This window comes from Desmodus rotundus, chromosome 6 (assembly GCF_022682495.2).
Source record: "Desmodus rotundus isolate HL8 chromosome 6, HLdesRot8A.1, whole genome shotgun sequence".
In the NCBI taxonomy this organism is placed as follows: domain Eukaryota; kingdom Metazoa; phylum Chordata; class Mammalia; order Chiroptera; family Phyllostomidae; genus Desmodus; species Desmodus rotundus.
The window spans coordinates 132,141,000-132,163,861 of NC_071392.1; the positions used below are offsets into that span (position 1 = coordinate 132,141,000).

The 22,862-nt window shown below is 40.3% G+C and overlaps 1 protein-coding gene and 1 pseudogene across 2 annotated transcripts in view; both read left to right on the forward strand.

The window, feature by feature from the left end:
* SLC24A3 (solute carrier family 24 member 3) overlaps window positions 1–22,862 on the forward strand; it is a 543,873-nt gene that overhangs the window by 430,114 nt on the left and 90,897 nt on the right. The gene's annotated exons all lie outside the window — the stretch shown is intronic.
* LOC112303599 (endonuclease V-like) lies at window positions 15,936–19,507 on the forward strand (annotated as a pseudogene).

The window sequence follows — 22,862 nt, forward strand, 5'->3', positions numbered from 1 at the left end:
GTTATGTTAATAGAGTTCATCATCACCAAGCCCTTATTATATGAAATGTTAAAAGTATTTATCTAAGAAAAAGAGATAAAAAAATATGAACAGTAAAATGGTAACACAACTATCAACAACCTAACCTAAAAAACAAACAAACAAACAAAAACCAAAGCAAACAACTAGAACAGAAACAAAATCACAGAAATGGAGATCACATGGAGGGTTATCAGTGGGGGAGGGGAGGGGGAGAATGGGGGAAAAGGTACAGGAAATGAAAAGCATAAATGGTATGTACAAAGTAGACAGGGGGAGGTTAAGAATAGTGTAGGAAATGGAAAAGCCGAAAGACTTATATGTACAACCATGGACATGAACTAAGGTGTGGAATGCTGGCAGGAGGGGCATACAGGGTAGAGGGAATAAAGGGGAGGAAAAAATTGGGACCACTGTAATAACATAATCAATAAAATAAATTTTTAAAAATTTCTGTAACTTTTTTTAATTGTTATCCTATTACAGTTGTCCCAGTTTTCTTCCATTACTCTCCCCCATGAAATTCTGTAACTCTTAATGGCTTCTTTTAATAAATAGAATTTTTAAATTTTAAATTAAAAAATAGAATCAAACAAATTCTGAAGCTGAAATGTATTTAGTTGAACAAAAAAAAATCACTAGAGGAGCTCAACAACAGACTCAAGTGGAAGAATTAGTGAACTTGAAGGCAAGTCATTTGAAATGATCCAATCAAGGGAGAAAAATTAAGAATTAAGAAAGGTAAAGAGAGCCTAAGAGATTTATGGGATGTCTTTAATAAGAGTGAGCATTATGGGAGTCTCAGAAAGACAAGAGAGAGAAAAGGGGGCAGAAAGACTATGTGAAGAAATACTGGCTAAAAACTTCCCAAATTTGTTGAAGGACATGGACATAAAAATTCAAGAATCTCTGAGAATTTCAACCAGGATTAACCCAAAGAGACCTACACTAAGACAGAGCATAATCAAAGTGTCAAAAGTCAATGACAAAGAATGAATCCTGAAAGCTGCAAGAGAAATGCATGCCAGAAGGGAATGGAATAATATATTCAAAGTTTGGAAAGAAAAAGAATTCCAACCAGAAATACTATATCTAACAAAACTTTCAAAAATGAAGGCAAGAGCAAGACTCCCAGATAAACAAAAGCTAAAGGAGTTCATTATCACTAGACCTGCCCTATAAGGAATGCTAAAGGGGGTCCTTCAAGTTGAAATGAAAGGATGATAGGTGATAACATGAAAGCACATGGAAATATAAAACTCTTTGGTAAAGGTTAATGCATAGAATCCTGTAGTATTGTAAAGTTGGTGCATAATCACTTTAAATTCTGGTATAGAAGTTGAAAGACAAAAGCATAAAAATAAATATAATTTTTTGATAGGTAGAAAGAAATCATCTGAGCATCTCAATGTACATGAGACCCTGTGGAAAGCCAGTTTGATTTATACTCAGAAGAGGTCCTGTTTTCAATAATGCTGTACAGTTGGGGGTGAAGGAGACAATTAGAGATTAAAGCATAAGACAAAGTCAAGTAAGATTCAGATAGCATATAACTTTGAAGATATCTGTTCAGTTATAATATTAATAGAAGTTTTGTGACAAGAAGAAGGCACCCAAATACTATTGAGGTTCCTCCATCTTTGACTTGGAGAAATAAGCTATGACATGAATTTGCTGAATAAGTTTCCAGAATCCTTGGGTCACTTGCTGCTTATGCTGACCAGGTTGCTCTGGCCTTGCTGGAAGATGTAGCAGATTCATTAAAGACATCCACTCTCCTCAGGAACAGAGCTGGGGGGCTGCAGTTGGCCTAAGGAAAGCGGGACATTTTTTTATCTGTGGGAAATAATTTGAACTACTATCTGATGTGAACACTTGCCAGGTATGAATTTGGCAAAGGTCAGTAGCACCTGGCACATGGAGCTTCACAGTAGGAGACAGGTGTATTTGTTTCCTATTGCCATTATCATGAAGTACCACAAACTTAGTGGCTTAAAACAATGCCAGTTGATTTTCTTACAGTTCTGGAGGTCAGGAGTCCAAAGTTAGAATGTCAACAGGGCTGTGGGATTAGGATGTACACATCTCTAAGGCCCATTATTCAAACAACCACACCGGGTAATCTGTTCTGCCTTGTTTTGGGGTTTGTTTTTTTTTTTTTCAGTCCCTTTATGTTACCACTGAGCCCACCTCAAGGTGTGAAGAATACTTGTACTGCAGGTTAGGTTGGTTCTGCCAAAAAATTTGGCATGTTCAGAGGCTCCGGTCACACAGTCCAAGACAGTCTTTTAAAAAATGCTCCGCCTGGTCCTGCAACTCCTTGGGCTGTGTGGATTTGATGGCTGGGCCAAGTAGACTTTGCCTCTCATGCAGTTTGTCTTGACAGTGAGTTGTTAGTTTCTACAAGATAGGGACCCACTGTCCATTTTATTTATTTTTTGCTTCCTTTTTTCCTTTTCTTAAAATTGTTATCCTGCTACAGTTGTCCCAATTTCCCCCCATTGCTCTCACCTGCTCTGCCTTCCACCCCTCTCCCATATCAATCCCCACCCTGTTGACCATGTCCTTGGGTCTTTTATACTTGTTCTTAAACTAGACCCTTCCCCTTTTTTCCTCCCTTATTCCCCTCCCACTTCCCCTCTTGTCCCATGTCAGTTTGTTCCTTGTTTCCATGCCTCTGGTTCTATTTTGCTCATTGTTTGTTTTGTTCTTTAGGTTCCACCTATAGGCAAGATCATATGGTATTTGTCTTTTACCTCCTGGCTTATTTCACTTAACATAATACTCTCCAGTTCTATCCACGCTATCATAAAGGGTAGGAGTTCCTTCTTTCTTTCTGATACATAGTATTCCATTGTGTGAATGCACCACAGTTTTTGATCCACTCATTTACTGATGGGCACTTAGGCAGTTTCCAGCACTTGGCTATTGTAAATTGTGCTGATATGAACATTGGGATGCATAGGTTCTTTTGAATTCGTGTTTCAGGGCTCTTAGGGTATACTCTCAGCAGCAGAATTGCTGGGTCAATAGGCAGTTCCATTTTTAGTTTTCTGAGGAAATTCCATACTGTTTTCCACAGTGGCCTCACCAGTCTGCATTCCCACCAACAATGTACTAGGGTTTCCTTTTCTTTGCATCCTCACCAACATTTTTGTTTGTTGATTTGTTTATGTTGGCCACTCTGACTGGTGTGAGATGGTACTTCATTGTGGTTTTAATTTGCATCTCTCTGATGGCTAGTGATGCTGAGCATCTTTTCATATGTCTCTGGGCCCTCTGTATGTCTTTCTTGGAGAAGTGTCTGTTCAAGACCTTTGCCTATTTTTTAATTGGGTTTTTTGTCTTCCTGGAGTGGAGTCGTGTGAGTTCTTTATATATTTTGGAAATCAAACCCTTGTCCAAGGTATCATTGGCAAATATACTTTTCCATACAGTTGGTTCCCTTTTCACTTTGCTGATGTTTTCTTTAGCCATGCAGAAGCTTTTTATTTTGAAGTCCCATTTGTTTATTCTTTCCTTTATGTTCCTTGCTCTAGAGGACATATCAGTGAAAATATTGCTACATGGACTACCTGAGATTCTCCTCCTTATGTTCTCCTATAGGAGTTTTATGGTGCCACAACTTATATTTAACTCTTTTATCCATCTTGAGTTTATATTTGCATATGGTTTAAGTTGGTGGTCAAGCTTCATATTTTTGCATGCATCATTCCAGATCTCCCAACATCATTTGTTGAAGAGGCCATTTTGATTCCATTTTATGCTTCTGCCCCCTTTGTCAAATATTAATTGACCATAGAGACATGGGTTTTTCCTGGACTCTCAGTTCTGTTACATTGATCTATGTGTCTGTTCTTATGCCAGTACCACACTGTTTTGATTACAGTGGCCTTGTAATATAGTTTGATTATCAGGTATTGTGATCCCTCCTACTTCGGTCTCCTTTCTCAAAATTGCTGCAGCTATTCAGGGTCATTTTTTGTTCAATATAATTTTGAAATATTTGTTCTAAATCTGTGAAATAGATCCTTGGTATTTTATTAGGGATTCTTGCAAAACAGTGAATTTTTTAATATAATGCTTATAAGCATGACTTTTGAGTCAGTCACCTGGCTTTATTACTGGGCATACAAAGCTTTAACAAGTTACCATGATCCTCAGTTTTCCGCATCTGCAAAATGGAGACAACATTATGTAGCATTGCATTAGTCACCTGAGGCTGCTGTATTTGTCTTTTGCCACTTGGCTTAAGTACCACAGACTGGGTGGTTAAAAGAGCAGAAATTTATTTTCTCACACTTGTGGAGGATGGAAGTCCTAGACAGAGGTGTTGGCACTGCTGGTTCCTTCTGAGGCCTTTCCCTTTAGCTTGTAGATGATTACCTTCTTCCTCTGTATTCACAGGTTCCTACCCCTGTGTTGTCTGTGCACTAATCTCTTCCATTGAGACACCAGTTATATTGCATTACAGCCCACCTTAGTAATCTCATTTAAACATAATTATAGAGCCCTGTCTCCAAATACAGTCACATTCTGAGATTCTGGGAGTTCAGACTACAGCATATGAATTTTGAGGAGGGACACAAATCAGCCCATAACAACCACCTATCATAAAGAGTCATGTGAGAATTAAGTTAATTAAAGCATGAGAGAGAAAAGTCATTAGGATGGTTTCTGGCACTCGTAAATATTAAATAAAATGCTACTGTAGCTGCTGCTATTGTTTTTAAAGGAAGTTGGCAAGTCCCTCCAACCCCTCTCTATCTGCTATAAAATAGTTCACATGTTTAAAAGGGCTGGGAGGAAGCTTCCTGTGCCTTCTATTATTTCCTTTCCAGTTTCCCAACTCAGCACTTATTTTTCTAGGAATGGTCATTCCTAAACACTGAGACATCACCAGTCAAAGGGGATGTGTTTTCAGTCTTTTGCTTCATAGTGGTGGTATTTTTGTACTGTTTAAAGAGAGGCTGCTTGTCTTTTTGAAATGCTTAGTATCGAGACAGGCCAGAGTGAACTTTTTCAGTGCAGCAATGCTGGCTTTGATTTTCAGACTACTTCTGATTTGGTTAGCTCATTTTCTCTAACTCCTGAAATCCAGAGTTTTATCATTCATAGAAAAACTGACAAAATGAGTCTCACCCACTCACCTAGCTGGCACCAAGAATTCTACCAAGGAGACTACTTGTGCTAAGGAAGAAACAAAGGGCTTTACAATATGTGGGTCTACAATATTCATTCAGTGTCCATCAAAAAACTTGTACCAAAATGGTCAGAGCAGCTTTAATCATAATACCTCAACACCCAAATATCCATCAGCAGGTAAACAGATACACAAAAGGAATACTTTTTAACAATAAACAGGAATAAATTACTAATACACTCAACATATATGAAGCTCAAAAATATGCTCAATGAAAAAAGCAGATACAAAAGTAAACATACAGTGTGGTTCCACTTATATAAAGTTATAGAACAGCCCTGGCTGGTGTAGCTCAGTGGATTGAGTGCGGGCCTGCAAGTCAGAGGGTCACCAGTTCAATTCCCAGTCAGGGCACATGCCTGAGTTGTTGGCCAGGTCCCCATTGTGGGGCATGTGCAAGGCAACCACACATTTTATGCCTCTGTATCTCCTTCTCTTCCACTCTCTCTAAAAATAAATAAAATCTAAAAAAAAAAGTTCTGGAACAGTGAAAACTAATCTATGATGATAGAAATCAGATAAGTGGTTGACTGGGCAGGGATTGATGGCATGATTGACTGGAAGGGGGATGGAGACATATTTTGGAGGGATACAAATGTCCTATATCTTGTCTGGGGTGGGGGTTATATGGGCATTCAAATCTATTTATAACTCACTGAACTATACATTTAAATGGATGCATTGTATTGCTTATAGATTAAGCTTCAAAATTTTTATTTAAAAACGAATCAATAAACAAAACAACCACCAACCAAGTTAGAAGAAAATTGATCTAGTCAACTTCACATCCTGTGTGATTTAGGGAAAATAAAGACATTTAACTACACTTTTTATATTCATGTGTATGTTGTCTCATAGACACTGCCTATTTATAATTTATTAAGGGCTATGAAATCTGCCCATTTTTTGATGGAATATCTATCTCTTCATCTGAACTACTCCATGGTTGGTTCTAAGGAGAGGCATTTACCTCCTCTATCTACAAGCTGGTTGAAATAATAGTTGTGACACACAGAGAGAATGAAGCCATCATTTCCCAGAGGCCAGGAAGGTATTGCAAGAGTGGTCTAGACATTTTCATGAATTTCTAGAGGACAGAAATCAGATGTGGTTGTATTGATCCAGAGCAAGGAAAACCTCAATCCGTAGAACAGGGTCCACTTGCGGGATGTCATGAGTCCTTAAGGATCTCTCAGAGATTCAAGTACAGTATCAGAAGCTGTGGTGTATGAATAGGTTGGTGGGGAATGAGTAATTAGGGTAATTAATTAAAGGGCTATCTTCATGCCTGGAGCATCTATTACTGTATAACTAGCCTCCCCAAATTCCGTGGTATAAAAACAACAATTTAATTCTGCTCAGTGAGTCTGTGCTCCAGGAACTTGGAAAGAACACAGCAAGGATGCTTTATCTCTGTTTCTCAATGTCTAAGGAAATACTGGATCTTTTAAGGAAATACTTGAGTAATAAAATGTCACTGGACTGGATGGAGGTGATGTGAAAGGCTGGGCCTAGAATCATCTGGAAGAGTCTTCCCTCACATTTTAGCACTTGAACTGGGGTGACCTGAGACTGAGCTCAGCTGGGCCTGTCATCCAGAGTACCTAAATATACCCTGTCCATTTGGCTTGGGCCTCTTTACATGATGGCATCCTCAGGGCTCTTAAGATGAGTATTCCAGAAAGTAAGACAGACATTGCAATAGCCTCTTATGACCTAGTCTTAAAAGTCATATAATACCACTTCTGTCATACGCTATTGGTCAAAACACCAGGAGCTCTCCTGGATTCAAGAGAAGGGGACATAGATCCCCAATTCTTGATAAGGGGAATGTCAAAAAACTTGTGACCATGTTCAAAAACCACCCTCCCATAGAACAAGTGAATCAGTTGGTTCTTTTCCATTTCCATCAATTGACTAGTGGTTTTCCCAAGACAGAACCAGAAAAGTAGTCCTTAAAACAAGTGAGAATCTGTCTAGGGAGGCTTCTAACTTCTGGTATAGGAGTTCATGGCTAAGAAAGAAAAGTCTGAGCTTTCACTGGCTGGAACTTTACAATGTCTAATACTGTAAAATATCACAGTCCCTCTTTATTTTGCCTTGTGGGGACTCTACAACACTGACCATATATTCTATAGTGAAGCTTATCCATCCACATACCTACATACCTACACAGAGCCAGCAATTAGCTCTCCTATTTAGAGAAATTTGGAGGAGCAGGCCTGTAGACCCACAAAGAAAATTCAGGTTAGTCATCATATTACTCAGTCACTAGTTCATGTGTATGAGCATGGTCCCAAGACTACCAGGCATTTGAGGATCCTTCCCAAAGAAAGGATCAAACTGGATAGACATAACAGCTCTCTACCAAGTAACCAAAGATAATTCAGGTAATAGAAATGAACTTTTAAAAAGTTTAATTAGTATCCTTAAGTGTTTCATAGGGATAAAACCATAAAATCAGAACTGGATGCTATTTTGTAAAAGGGGGGAATCAATAAAAAAGAAATTGTTTACAGATTTTCAATGTGACTTTCAAAATATAAAATACATTAAAAGAACTGATGCCACAAGTTCTCAGTACCCTTCCCAGCCTCCTGTGACCACTGTAGGTCCCAGTAGGGATGGCACAATCAGTGAAGACACCATCCAAGCTTTTCTTATCTCAGTGGTCAGTGATAAACTAAGATGGCGGGTGAAGGGGAAATGGATTGCACCCAGGTGGTGCTCAATGCTTTGAAACAGAGCAAGACATGAAAAAAGATCACCAGGAACTAGAAGAGATGGTTACCCATTTACATCAAGAAGTAGCTGAAGTTGATAAAAATATAAAACTTTTCACAAAGAAGGATGAAGAACTCGGTTCTCTGGAGGAAGTGGAAAGTCAATCTGAAAACCGCAATATTGATGAAGTTATCATTCCCACAGCCCCAGTATACAAGCAGATCCAAAATCTGTACAGAGAGGAAAATGCTAGTGAAGACACTATCTTTTACCTGGGGGAAGCCATGAGGCAGAGAGTAATAGACTTGGGTATCTTCCTAAAGCATGTATATCTTCTGTCCCATGAACAGTTTCAGCTGAACACACTGATGCAAAGAGCAAGAAGGAGCCGGTCTCAGTGACCTCTGCTGACCTCCCTGATACCAGCTGGTAACTGGGGTCTTCTTAAAGCATTCTTTTCTTCTCTTCCTTTCTCTCATCAGTAGGTGACCAGAATAAGCTATTGTAGTTTATCATACAAGTACAAAATATTTTGAAACAATAGTATTTTGAATAAAAAATAGTTGTTTTTTCTTTTGGTAGAGACTGGCTTTTATTAATACACTTTCTATCCTCTGTAAATATTTTGAGCTGAATGTTGGGACTGACTATACTAAATAAAATTTGTCTTGTTAGGGAAAAAAATCTGAAATACAAAAATTGATATGGTGAGGACCAAAATAGAAACTTGAGAGACATAAGGAAGAGTAGCAGCATTCAGCATTCAGAGCAGAAAGAAAAAGTGATAGAAAATATGATGGACAAAGTAAAAAATATGGCTAAGCTAACAACCAAATGGGACATAAAATAAAAATATCTTCTAGCAAACAAAAGCTCCAGAATTTTACCTCTCACTTAACTTTTTTTAGGAAGCTACTTAAAAATGTACTTCAGCAAAATGGGGGTAAAATACAAAAAGAAATTGGTATAATGAACGCAGAAGTCCAATGAAAAGAAATCACAAAAGCCAGCTGAGCAGGCCTAAAAAGAAAATGATCCAAATTTTTTTTTTTTTTAAAGAGTTCTAAGTTCTCCAAGAAGAATAGAATTAATTGCAAGTCATGTAAAAAGTGTGTCTTCACATGTTGTTCCTATGAAGTAGAAGGCACCTACTGAGTTTCCCAACAAGTAAAGAAATGTAGTTTCCAACTGCAAAACAAAAATCTACACAAGAAAGGTATTGTGAATATATAATGCAAAGAAAATTAGGCATAGTATTTTTAATATATTTATTGATTATGCTATTATAGTTGTCCCATTTCCCCCCCTTCACTCCACTCCATCCTGCACACCCCCTCCCTCCCACATTCCCCCCCTATAGTTCATGTCCGTGGGTCATACATATAAGTTCTTTGGCTTCTACATTTCCTACACTATTCTTACCCTCCCCCTGTCTATTTTCTACCTACCATTTATGCTACTTATTCTGTGTACCTTTCCCCCTTCTCTCCCCCTCCCACCCCCCTGTTGATAACCCTCCATGTGATCTCCATTTCTGTGATTCTGTTCCTGTTCTAGTTTGCTTACTTTGCATTTGTTTTTGTTTTAGGTGTGGTTGTTAATAACTGTGAGTTTGCTGTCATTTTTACTGTTCATATTTTTTATCTTCTTTTTCTTAGATAAATCCCTTTAACATTTCATATAATAAGGGCTTGGTGATGATGAACTCCTTTAACTTGACCTTATCTGAGAAGCACTTTATCTGCCCTTCCATTCTAAATGATAGCTTTGCTGGATAGAGTAATCTTGGATGTAGGTCCTTGCCTTTCATGACTTGGAATACTTCCTTCCAGCCCCTTCTTGCCTGTAAGGTCTCTTTGGAGAAATCAGCTGACAGTCTTATGGGAACTCCTTTGTAGATAACTGTGTCCGTTTCTCTTGCTGCTTCTAAGATTCTCTCCTTCTGTGTAATCTTGGGTAGTGTACTTATGATGTGCCTTGGTGTGTTCCTCCTTGGGTCCAGCTTCTTTGGGACTCTCTGAGCTTCCTGGACTTCCTGGAAGTCTATTTCCTTTGCCAGATTAGGGAAGTTCTCCTTCATTATTTGCTCAAATAACTTTTCAATTTTTTGCTCTTCCTCTTCTCCTTCTGGCACCCCTATAATTCAGATGTTGGAACGTTTCAAGATGTCCTGGAGGTTCCTAAGCCTCTCCTCATTTTTTTGAATTCTTGTTGCTTCATTCTTTTCTGGTTGGATGTTTCTTTCTTCCTTCTAGTCCACACCGTTGATTTGAGTTCCAGTTTCCTTCCCATCACTATTGGTTCCCTGTACATTTTCCTTTGTTTCTCTTAGCATAGCCTTCATTTTTTCATCTAATTGTGACCAAATTCAACCAATTCTGTGAGCTTCTGGATTACCAGTGTTTTGAACTGTGCATCTGATAGGTTGGCTATCTCTTGTTGCTTAGTTGTATTTTTTCTGGAGCTTTGATCTGTTCTTTCATTTGTGCCATTTTTTTTTATCTTGGTGCCCCTGTTATGTAAAGGGGCAGAGCCTTAGGTGTTCACCAGGGCTGGGTAATGCTGGTGCTGTGCTGTGATGCTGTACGTGGGGAAGGGGCCTATAGGGAGCAATGACACCTGCTCCACTTTCTGCCGGGTTTCAGTCATTCCCTCTGCTACCCACAATCAAACGGGGCCCCTCTAGTGCTGATTCCCAAGTGGATGGGCTTGTGCACACTCTAGGCCCCTGTGGGTCTCTCCAACGAATTCTCCTGTGAGGCTGGGAGTTTCTCCTGCTGCCACCTTAACCCCCCTGGGTGTTTTCAATCAGAGTTTTGAGGCTTTATTTCCCAACACTGGAGCCCTGGTTTGCATGGTCTGTTTTGCTCCCCCACCGTTCCTCCTGGTTTATCTATGCGTGAAATGGGGCCACAGGGTCTGCCAGCCACCACCTTGTGGGGTCTGCTAGCTGCAGCCTGGCCTGCCCTGTTCCACAATCCACCACCTCTTTGGGTCTGCAACCGCTGCCTTGCCGCAAGTCCTCTCCACCTGGCTGCCCTTCTCTGCCCCTCTTACCAGTCTAGATGAATGTTTCTTTATCTCCTTGATTGTCAGACTTCCATAGTTCTATTTTCTGTCAGTTCGGTTCTTTTTGTTTTTAAATTGTTGTTGTCCTTCTTTTGGTTGTGCAAGGAGGCACAGTGTGTCTTCCTACTCCTCCATCTTGGCTGGACCAGCATAGTTTTTTTAAAGGATGTTTAAGATAACAGATGCATTTTATCTTTACATAAGAACATTATCTTTTGAATGACAAGTGGGTCATGACATTAAACCAATAAAAGATAATATTTCTAGCACATTATTGACTCTCCAGGGAGCAATATTCACTCACTAATAGTAATAATATAAATGCTATTTATTGTTTTTCACATTTAGACTCAACTTGTAAACAAAACGGACAACTAAAAGGTGGTGGTAGACTACAATGTAAATGTTTTTAATGTTGACAGTGTAAAAATCAAGTTATATCTGAGAGAAGTTTAAAAGTAGGAGGTAGAGTGAAGAGGTGGCTGGAGATAGAGATGTAAACACTATTGTCCTGCCTAATGTGGAATCAAGGAATAATTCCAAAACCTAATGGAATGTGAAATAAGGGAGGAAAACTTCAAAGATATATTATCCTTAATAATAAAGTTTTGAAATATTAGGAATAAAAGAAAGTGGAGATAATAATATAAATGAGCTAAATCTTCATTTTTTACAGTGGGTTTCAATAAATGATGTCTAAAGTGTATAAATCTAGAAAGATTATGATCCCTATAGTTGGCATTATAGAAATAAGAAATAAAAGAACCAAAAATGAAAATAAGTAAAAGTCTATAATTCTAGGAAGTAGGAGGAATGAGTAAGGGTCAGTTGTTTTTCATTATAGCTCAAGTACTATTTAATTTTTAATATGTGCAATTTAATTTTCTTAATATGAGGATAAATTCATTAAACTAACCCAGAGATTTTCAACCTTTTTCATCTTATGGCACACATAAACTAACTACTACAATTCTGCAACACACCAAAAAATATATTATACTTTTTGCCAATCTGATGAAAACAAGAAGGTATAATTTTGATTGACTCACACCAGATGGCTCTGGTTGTGTTGGCTGTTGTCATTTTTTAATTTGACAATCTAAGGGAAAAGAGGTCAGTGTCCCTGACTAAATGGTTAGGTATTGCACATTTTAAAAATTCTTGCTACACACTGGTTGAAAATCTCTGAGATAACCCCTAGAAGAACTAATTCAAATATCCAGGAGAGGAGGAGGGGGAGGAAGAAGAGTAGCAACATCAATACCTATCATTTATTATACTGCGTATAAACTTTAATATGTGCCAGGCAGAGTTCTAAACCTCTTTACATATATTTATACATTTGACCCCCATAATAACCATAACCATTCATGAGATGCTATTATTATTCTCACTTTAAAGACAAAGAAACTGAGGCACAGAGATGTGAAATGATAGCTTGCCCAAGGCCATACAACAAGTAATGTTAAAGCTGGGATTTGACGTCAGGGATTCTGCTCAGGGTTGTCTTTCTCGTTCTGCCATCCTGCTATAACAATACTGGTAGGAGTGTGTCATTTCCTTGCCTTTCATAATGAGAGATATAGAAACCAAGACATAGAGGGAGAGGCAAATTATTTGATGTTAGTCTGTGACACCTAAAATAACTAAGAGTAGAAATGTTAATGGTTATTTCTAGTGAGGAAGACTGGAGGTAGAAGAAAGACAATGGGAGGCAGATTTCTACTTTTGTTCATACTCAGTTATACTACTTGATTTTTTTAACCATAATTATCAGTGTTGTATTTTCAAGTTTGTTATATAAAATCTACAAATTTCAGCAGACTTTTCATTTAAAATTAGATAGAAATAGGAAGATATTTATGGAAACTCAATTTATTGCCCTTGTGTCTTCCAAAATAGGAGGTAATTTGTATAAATGTATATAACTTATACAATCAAATGCACCCTGAGGAGATTTTATTTTAAACATTTTATTATTTTAAGTTTCCTTTACTTGAAGGGAAACATATTAAAATTTTTCTGCCAATACTTCTATCCAATTTAAAAGCTCCAGACAACAATTAGATTTTATCAGTCTTGTGACTTAGTAAAAGTGAAGCTATTTGACCTCTGAGATCAGGTCATAAAAGCTGTACAGCTGCTGCCTATTCTCTGGGACACTTGCATTGGAAGCTCTGACCCCCCATTTAAGTTATCTAACTGCCCTGAGGCTGCCTTACTGTGAGGGATCCCCTACCACAGGGAAAGGCCATGAGTAGGTTTGGCTAGAACCCCAGCTGAGATCCCAGCTGAGTCATGTGAGAGAAACAAACCTGATGATTCCAGCCCCCAGCCTGTGATTCTTTCTAGCTATAAAGTTAAATTCAGCAATTTCACACTTCTTGTTTTATACTGATGTAACTCTTCAAGTAAATTTTAGATCCAAAAGAGGTATTAGAACAGATCGATCTACTGTATAAGTAGGGTGATGGATGGCAGCACTACTAGTGTATGGACCCTGAAATATTCATAAAGAATATATAAAATTTGTTGTTATTTCTCAGAATCTCATACACACAGATAGTTTCCTTCCATGTTGCATGGTGCTGGAAAGTGCCGGGTAGCTTCTAGTTTCTGATTATCTGGATCCCTCAGTCTAAGGGGTTGTAGCAGGATGGGGCAGAGGTCTCCACCCCTGCTAGATGTTAGAATCACCTGGGAAGCTTTGGAAAATCCCAATGGCCAAGCCACAGCCCAGATCAGCTAACTCAGCATCTCTGGAAGTGGGCACAGGAGGGGAGAACAAAGGCATGGGTGTTTCATAAAGCTTCCAGTGGGCAGCCAAGGTTGACCACTTTCAGACTGTAAACCTTGGGAAATTGATATAACCTCACTAAGCTTTAGTTGATTCATCTGTAAAATGGAAATATTAAAAGATGTAAGGAAAATGTAAAGTGCTTGGCACCATGTCTGGCACATAAGAGCAAATTTTAAGATGTTGGTTCTTATACCAACATCTTAAAGAGAGGGGCTTCATCACAGGCAGTGACGTCTTGGGAAACAGCCTATTACCGCGTCTCTGGGGGCCCCAAATCATTCACAGACGCTTTTTCTTTCATAGGAATGAGATGAGGTACTCCAAGTGAAGGCACTATTTAAAAATGTGTACATAAACAACATGCAAGTACATGCACCCCAAAATCTTCTGAGGCATTTCTGCATGGATCCTTACACATTGCTGAGGGTCTGGTGTGGGTAAATATTTTAATTACAGGTGGAAAAATTAAATGAACATAAGACATGCCCCTCATCACACAGCACACAAAGGGTGAAGCTGGGGAGACACTCAGATCTCAAGGCCAAGTTCTCTGGAAAGTGGGAAGAGTGGGAGAAGGGGAAAAGGGAGCACATAGAAGGGGTGAGGCCTCACACCCATCTGGGTCACCCAGAACCACTCCTGGACTCAGTTTTCTCTTCACAGTGAAAGCACATACCCCTGATACCATACCTTCCCCATTGTACTTTGATTATACTTCTAATCCCATGAATAGCTAAGGGACTAACTACTCTCCACTTACATGGTCATTTGCAAACTGAAAAAACTAACATAACTACTTGGGAGATAGCCTTTCTGTATGTTTTTGGCTAAAAACTATCTGGCTCTTTAGGGAAAGGGTTTTTGTTGGCTGGTTGATATTACTAGCTGCCTTAGCCCCACAATTCCCTCAGCTCTCTACACTATGGTTTTATGCAGATCAAACCAAGATGTGTTACTGGTGTGTTACCGTGCTTTAATTCTCAATATCTTTAATTCTGGGGGGAGGGCATAATATCTTCCAAACACACATTAAAAAAATGTTCTTGTGTTCAGTTGGTCCTGGCTGCTGGATTGATTCATGCACATCACCTGCTCTCCCTACCTCAAGTCACAGAAATTATGTAAAATAGATTGCCTGACAAAATAACTGGGGCTGGATGAGCCACAAAGACAGGGTAACCAGTGTTTCTTAGTATCACTGCATGCCCCTGAGAGAGACAGGTGCTTCCTTTCCAACCCACAGCTCCCACAGGTGGTGGCCTCCCACATTTCCTTTGAACACATAGTCTGTTTTAAGTCAAATTACCTCCTGATATTGCAAAAATCCCATTTTTTTTTGTCAAACAGTAGGTAAAAGATCTTAATTTTAAAAGTACACAACCTGCCTTTTTTCTGCTGTAACTTGATGAAGCCAGAGAAACATGGATCTTTCCAGCTTTGAAAAGAACACTTCTAAATCCATATCCAAGTCTGTGGACTGAAAAATAGCAGCTCTTTTGTTTTTCTATTCCCTTTATCTTCAACATTTTAATTTTCAGAGAGACTAGAGGGAAATGAAGCATCTGTCCCCCATGTTTCCATTACTGGTTTCCCGACAGCATAGAAAACATCAGTTTTCTGCATCTGGTAATATTATAGACACCAAATTCTAATGTAATAAGGTATGTAATTTTAGCCAGTGTCTTACTTGCAGGAGCTTAAACTCAAATACATGGTCTAGCTGTCTGATTTCTGAATTCACATCATAGATCAACACTTTAAACTCTGCGAAGGCCCACACCATTTTGGAGATGCTGTGATGGTGGACACTGAAATGATCCCTCCAGCTTGAAATTGTCCTTTTGAGTTTCCTGGTCAATAAAATGAGGACATATTTGCCTTCTGCATATATCTGGCTACTAACCTCAATGGCATAATTTAAAAAATAAATTTAGCATCCTCTGACTTGCATTTCTTTATATGCTGCCTCTTCAGTGGATGGAATAGAGAGATTGGAAGGGAGCAGGGATTTTCTGGCATGGTTCTGTACATTATACAAAGGGATGATTTCTCTAGCATCTTAAGCAGGGTTGGTGCTAGAAATTGGTGAAACAGGAACTCCCATACAAGCAGTGTTTCTAACTGGCATCTTCAGCTCCCACACACCCAGTTGCAAAGATCCTAAGTGGCTTCTCATATTCCCTGCATCAGACTCCACATGCCCACTGTTGCAGGCCACCTGACCAGTCTCTTGCTGTTTATATTTCAGTTTTACACAGGGAGCTCAGACTGGGGATTTCTGTCCTTTAAGCCAGCACTTCTCCCACTGCAACAAGCACATGAGTCACCAAGGGGGTCTTGTTAAGGTGCAGATTCTGATACAGGAGGCTGACAGTGGAATCTGGACCACATGGGTAAATAAGTAGCAGGCTGTGGAGACCATCCCTACAGCCCTCAGAGGAATGACTCCCATTTTGTACTTATCAGGCTGAGATAAGAAAAAGATGCTGTGAACCACTTTAGAGCTTCCCGGAAAACTATAAATACAGCTGAGTTTCTCTCCATGACAATAGATGAAACAGAAAGCTCACATAATCGAAATCTATAGATAGCCCCGAACAATGTTTTTGCCATTAGTTTGAACCTCTTCCATCTGAGTTCTTATCGGCCTAGCCAGATGGATTGAGAGCCACTTTACCACCTGACAGCTCCACACTGACAGCTCCAAAGTTACCAGGTCTTCAGATTTTTCCAGAAGCCAAGAGTCTTGGTGTTGTGGAAAAATCCCTACCCCCAAAAGTGTAATGCACACATTGACAACTGTTGTAGTTAGCAAGAAACAAAGGGGCGGGGGGGGGAACTCTGGGCAGGCCAAACAACCAGAATAAAACAGCACAGCCATCAGTATCCAGCATGAGATAAATAGGCAATAAAGAAAAGATTCAACTTGTCCTTTGTATTAAGAATATTTATTCCAGAATCACTAAACTTCCTATTTTGTGCATATCCAAAGAAAGGCAAAACAGTTATCTTAACCAACACCCTAAATCTAATAAGTACGATTACCAGATTTAGCAAATAATAATACAGGGCACCCAGTTAAATTTCAACAACAAATATATTTCCCAGGTGATATTTGAGATTATATTATATTTTAAAATTACTTCTTGTTCACCTGAAATTTAACTGGGTGTCTTGTATTTTATCTGGCAACTTTAATAATAAGCCAACTCCAAGTTGTGATAGAGTAGTTACTATTAAAATTAACATGTAATAACATTAACAACTAACACTGTGATTGTATTTTTTATTTTGTTTAAATAACTTTTTCTTGAAGTACCACATATATTCAGAAAAGTGTACTTATCATAAGCACAGTTTGGTGATTTTTCACAACTGAGCACTTCCAGACCAGGACCCTGATCAAGAAACAAAAAAGTCCTGGCCTCCAGGAACCCCTCTGCCCTTTCAGACTCTGCCCCTGGCCCAAGGGGAACACTATTCTGGACTTACAGCAGCATCAGTTAGTGTGCTTGCTTTCAAACCTTGTGAATAGAATTTGAAATAGGATTGGATGTATTTTTAAGCTAACAGAACTGTGTGTATGTCTGTGTGTGTGTGTGTTTCTGTATATGTGTGTGAGATAGAGAGTGATGGGTGGAGAGACATGGGGCAGGGCAAGGGAGAGAGACAGAGAATGTTTATCTATTATTGGATTATTGTGTAAATCCATATCTTGGGGTAGAGCCAACAATGCCTGTGCCCAGCCTGTGACCCCTCACCCTTACCATTTCAGTTTCTACTGGCCTGACCTCCAGTGCCAGAACCTGCATTTCAGTGTTCTCCTTTCCTTAGTCATTGCCCCCAGGAAGGGAAGTGCCAGGGAATTAACACTCCTGAGTGCAGCCCTCAACCAACGAATGGGTGGGTAAATACCCCAATTCCCCCTCCAACTGGGTGAGACAAAGGGAGAGGCATGTTCTACATGATCTCCCAGAGCTCCCCACCAGAATTACACCTCAGTTACCCCTGCTGTGACTTGCTTATTGTCCCTGCCTCACTTCCTCCACCCCCTAACAATTTTTCCTAGAAAGATCTCCCAAAGGAGCTATGTGCCAGCAGGCTGTGTTTCTGAGTGGATCTAAGCTATCACATCCAGCTTTATGAAATTACCCTAAATACACCACATTTATTCAACAGACTCATACCTAGTGCTGCTAAATGCAGTGCTGGGTGCTGGCACAGCAGTGCCTGACGTTGAAAGTAGACTCAATTCCCTGAGTGCGTGGGTGAAGGGAGCACAGCAGGCCCAGTCCAGTGTTTTCCTCCCTGAGGCAGAGCTGACTCCCTGTGAATTTTGACATGTGTGAGAACACTCTGAGCTACCATATTTTAAAGACTTAGCAGGCAATAACTTACATTTAACATGAAAATGGCTGCACATAATATTATGGATGATTGAGAAGACACTTCTGCATCACTGACACTCAATTCATTATAAGCCTCCATGGTTAATGTTCAGCATCATCAATGAAAAGCTTTTGTATGCATGCACTGTCCTGATGTGCCTTGATTTTATTTAAATATCTCTTCAGTAGCAGCTTGTTTAGTTATCACTTATTTTCTTCACGTAAAACTAGAATTCAAAATGAGATTTCTTAGAAAAATAAAATTAAAAACATGAACTCATGTTCATGTTTGTGAAGATTAATAAGCAGGGGCTTGTGTCTTGGGTCACAGAGAGGGGACAGGGAAGCCGGAGGGGTCCCCTGGGTGTGTGGGTAAGACCAGGACCTGTGGCTGAGCCCCACTGTGGGGTGGTGGGGGCTGGGCCGGTCTGCCCACTGGACATATGTCTGCTCTCAAGGAGCGAGCCCTGCTGAACACCCACATTGTGGACCCAAACACATAGGCGAGGCTGTCAGACCCTGCCTTCAACAGCCTGCATAAGGTTGAGGGCATGGATGTGTCCTTTGTGAAGGGCTACAGTGTTAGAGCCTGCACCTCGCTGGTGGTGCTCAGTCACCCTAAGCTCAAAGTAGTGTGTGAGGAATGCTGCATAATTAGGCTGCTGGCCCCCTACCTGTTGGGCTTCCTGGTCTTCTGAGGGATGCCCTTCCTGGTGGATCCGGTGCAGTGGCTGCAGGAGAAGAACCCCGGCCTCATGCCCCAGGTCCTCCTTGTGGATGGAAATGGGGTGCTCTACCACCAAGACTTCCAGGTGGCCTGTCACAGGCCTGCCCTGAATCGCGGTGACCAAGCAATTCATGCAGGTGCATGGGCTGGAGAAAAACAGCCTACAAGAGGGCCTCCTGCGGGCTGGAGACTTTTTTTCCATGGTGGGTGGCACCAGGGCTGTCTTGGGCATGGCCCTGAAGAGCCAAGACCATAGCACCAAGCTCCTTTATGTCTCCATGGACCATAAGATGAGCCTGGAGGCAGCTGTGTCCCTAACCCATAGCTGCTGAAGTTTCTGGAGCTCCAAGTCCACAGGACCCAGGGGGCCCCACCCCACCTTGCCTCTGCACCAGTGCAGGAGAGGAGCTGAAAAGCACAGAGGCCAAAGGCATGGCCCAAGGGAGGCTCTGAAGAACACATGGGTGAGGGCAGGCCCGCCACCTGGGCCAACAGCCAAGGCCCTAGGACACACTGAAAGCCTCAGACCCAGGAGCCCAGTAGTAGCAGGGCAAGGACTGAGAGAAGAACAGAGAGCAGAGATGGATGCCCTGAAGACTCAGGCCCTGCCACCATCTTCTCTGGCCTCAGAACAATAACTGGCCCTGGAAATCCTCTGTAGAAACAGATCCCAAAGAGCAGGTGGTGTGCTCAGACTCTGAGGACAGAGGATGCAGGAAACTGCCTTGCTCAGATTGGATGTGTGGTGGCTGCCCCTCCTGCTGCATGGTCACAAGGCCTGGGGTAGCCTAGAGCAGGCTCAGCAGAAGGCATCTCAACTGCAGAGCCCCAGACCCAGAAAGCATAGAATGGCTTTGCCAAGAGCCACGGGAGGGGGCTCAGGGTGGGGAAGGGGGATTGCTTCTTCCTAAAAGTTCCTATATAAACTCACAACAGCTAGACTGCAGGGACATTCACAGCTTCTGCCCCATCTCCTTGTGTACATATGCTGCTGACTCTTTCTGAAAAAAAAAAAAAGTAATGAGAACTTCATTATATTTTTGAAAAATCATATTGTCTTTTTACATGGCCTGATTATTATTCTCCATTATTTTTAAAGATTTTATTTATTTATTTTTAGAGAGAGAGGAAGAGAATGAGAAAGAGAAGGAGAGAAACATCAATGTATGGTTGCCTCTTGTGCACTCCCTACCAAGGACCTGGTCCACAACCCAGACATATGTCTTGACTGGGAATCGAACTGGCAACCCTTTGGTTCACAGCCTACGCTCAATCCACTGAACTACACCAACCAGCACTTACTCTCCATTTTTTACAATAAACTTCTAGAAAGCAGGAGCCATTTGTATTTTAGTGAATTTCCCCAGGATTGAAGTATTTAAAAAGCGTACTGCAATGATGAACAGACAGTAGTGGCAAAATTTCCCCGTTGGATGGGAACTCAAGCCAGATCCTAACCTGTTTTAAACCCAAGTGCCACTGTGACTTGGGTTCTGTGGGGGACATCCTAGAGCCCCATCCTTTCTACATTTTGTGTAGTTTTCTTTTCTGAGATGAGAATTGGCTATGGAAATCTGTCAGCTCCAAAGCTTGGAATAAAACTCATGTTAAGATATTTCAATTCCAGCCAACATGGAGGCATAAGTAGACACACTGTGCCTCCTTGCACAACCAAAAGAAGAAGAACAACAAATTTAAAAACAAAAAACAACAAGAACTGCCAGAAAATCAAACTGTATGGAAGTCTGACAACTAAGGCATTAAAGAAGAAACATTCATCCAGACCGTTAGGAGGGGCGGAGACCAACAGCTGTGCAGAGAGGACTTGCTGCAAGGTGGCAGCTGGTGGACCAGGAAAGGCAGCACTTGGCACAGTGGGCAGTCCCATGTTTACATGCAGATACACCGGGAGGAACAACTAGGGAATGAGACAGACCAAGGGACCCAGGGTTGCAGCATGGGAAAAGAAAGCCTCAAAACCTCTAACTGAAAAAAACTTGTGAGGGTTGAGATGGTGGGAGAAACTCCCAGACTCACAGGAGAGTTCCTTGGGGAGACCCACAGGATCCTAAAACATACCCAAACCTACCCACCCAGGAAGCAGCATCAGAAGGGTCCAATTTGCTTGTGGGTAGTGGAAGAAGTGACTGAAAGCCAACACAGAGCAGGACAAGCGACACTGTTCCCTCTCTCAGACTCATCCCCCACATACAGCACTGCAACGCACTGAGGTAGATTGCCCAGCCTTGGCGAATACCTAAGGCTCCTCCCCTTACAACATAACAGGCACCCCAAGACCAAAAAAAAAATGGCCCTAAGAAGGAGTTTCCCAGACAAAAGAAGCCTCCAAGAATATACCTCCTCCAAACCAGCACTGCAAGATATGCTAAAGGGTCTGCTGTAAGAACAGGAAGAAAAACAGTAAGAGAGAGAGGAACACAGATACAAAGAAAGTAAAATGACAATGAATAAGTACCTATCAATAATAACCTTACATGTTAATGGATTAAATGCTCCAATCAAAACACATAGAATAGCTGAATGGGTTAGAAATCATGACCCACACATATGCTGCCTATAAGAGACCCACCTCAGGACAAAAGACCTACACATAATGGAAGTATAGGGCTGGAAAAAAATATTCCAAGCAAATGGACAGGAAAAACAAGCTGGGGTAGCAATACTCATATCAGACAAAATAGACTTCAAAACAAGAGCCATAAAAGAGACCCAGATGATCTCCATAATACTCAGGGGAAGAATCCATCAAGAGGACATAAACATTGTAAACACATATGCATCCAACATAAGAGCACCAAATATATAAGGAAAATATTGGAGGACTTCAAGAAAGATATTGACAGCAACACATTATAGTAGGGGACTTTAACACCCCACTGTCAAAAATGGATAGATTTTCCAAACAAAATATAACAAAAATATTGCAGCATTGGACAATGTCCTATATGAAATGAACTTAACTGATTACACATATATATACCCATTCATCCAAAAGAAGCAAAATACACATTCTTTTCAAATACACATGGGACATTTTCAAAGATAGACCTCATGTTAGGAAACAAAACAAGCCTCGACAAATTCAAGAAAATTGAAATCATAACAAACATTTTCTCTGACCACAAAGGACTGAAATGAGAAACGAATCTTAAGGGAAAAAAACCCCAAACACTCAAACTCATGGAGATTGAATAGCATTCTATCAAACAATGAATAGGTACAGAATGAGATTAAGGAAGAAATCAAAAAGTTTCTGGAAACAAATGAAAATGAACTCACAACAATCCAAAACTTATGAGACACAGTGAAGGCAGTCCTGAGAGGGAAGTTCATAGCAACACAGGCCTACCTAAAAAAGATGGAAACTTTTCAAAAAACAACCTAACCCTACGCCTACAAGAACTTGAGGAACAACAACAAAGACAGCCCAGAGTAAGTAGAAGGAAGGAAATAATCAAGATCAGAGCAGAATTAAATGACACAGAGACTAAAGAAACAATTCTAAGGATCAATAAATCCAGGAGCTGGTTCTTTGAAAAGATAAACAATATCAACAAGCCTTTAAGCAGACTCATCAGGAAAAAAGAGAGGACCTAAATAAAGACAATCAGAAATGAAAGAGGAGAAATGACAACTGACACCACAGAAATACAAAGGATTGTAAAATATTACTATGAAGAACCATATGCCAAAAACTTTGAAACCTAGATGAAATGGACAAATTTCTAGGAAAACATAATCTTCCAAAACTGAATGAAGAAGCAGAAAGCCTGAACAGAATAACAGCTGATGAAACTGAAACAGTAATCAAAATCTTCTGACACATAAAAGTCCTGGACCAGACTGTCTTACAAGAGAATTTTACAAAACATTTAAGGAAGTTAACCCCTATCCTTCACAGATTATTCAAAA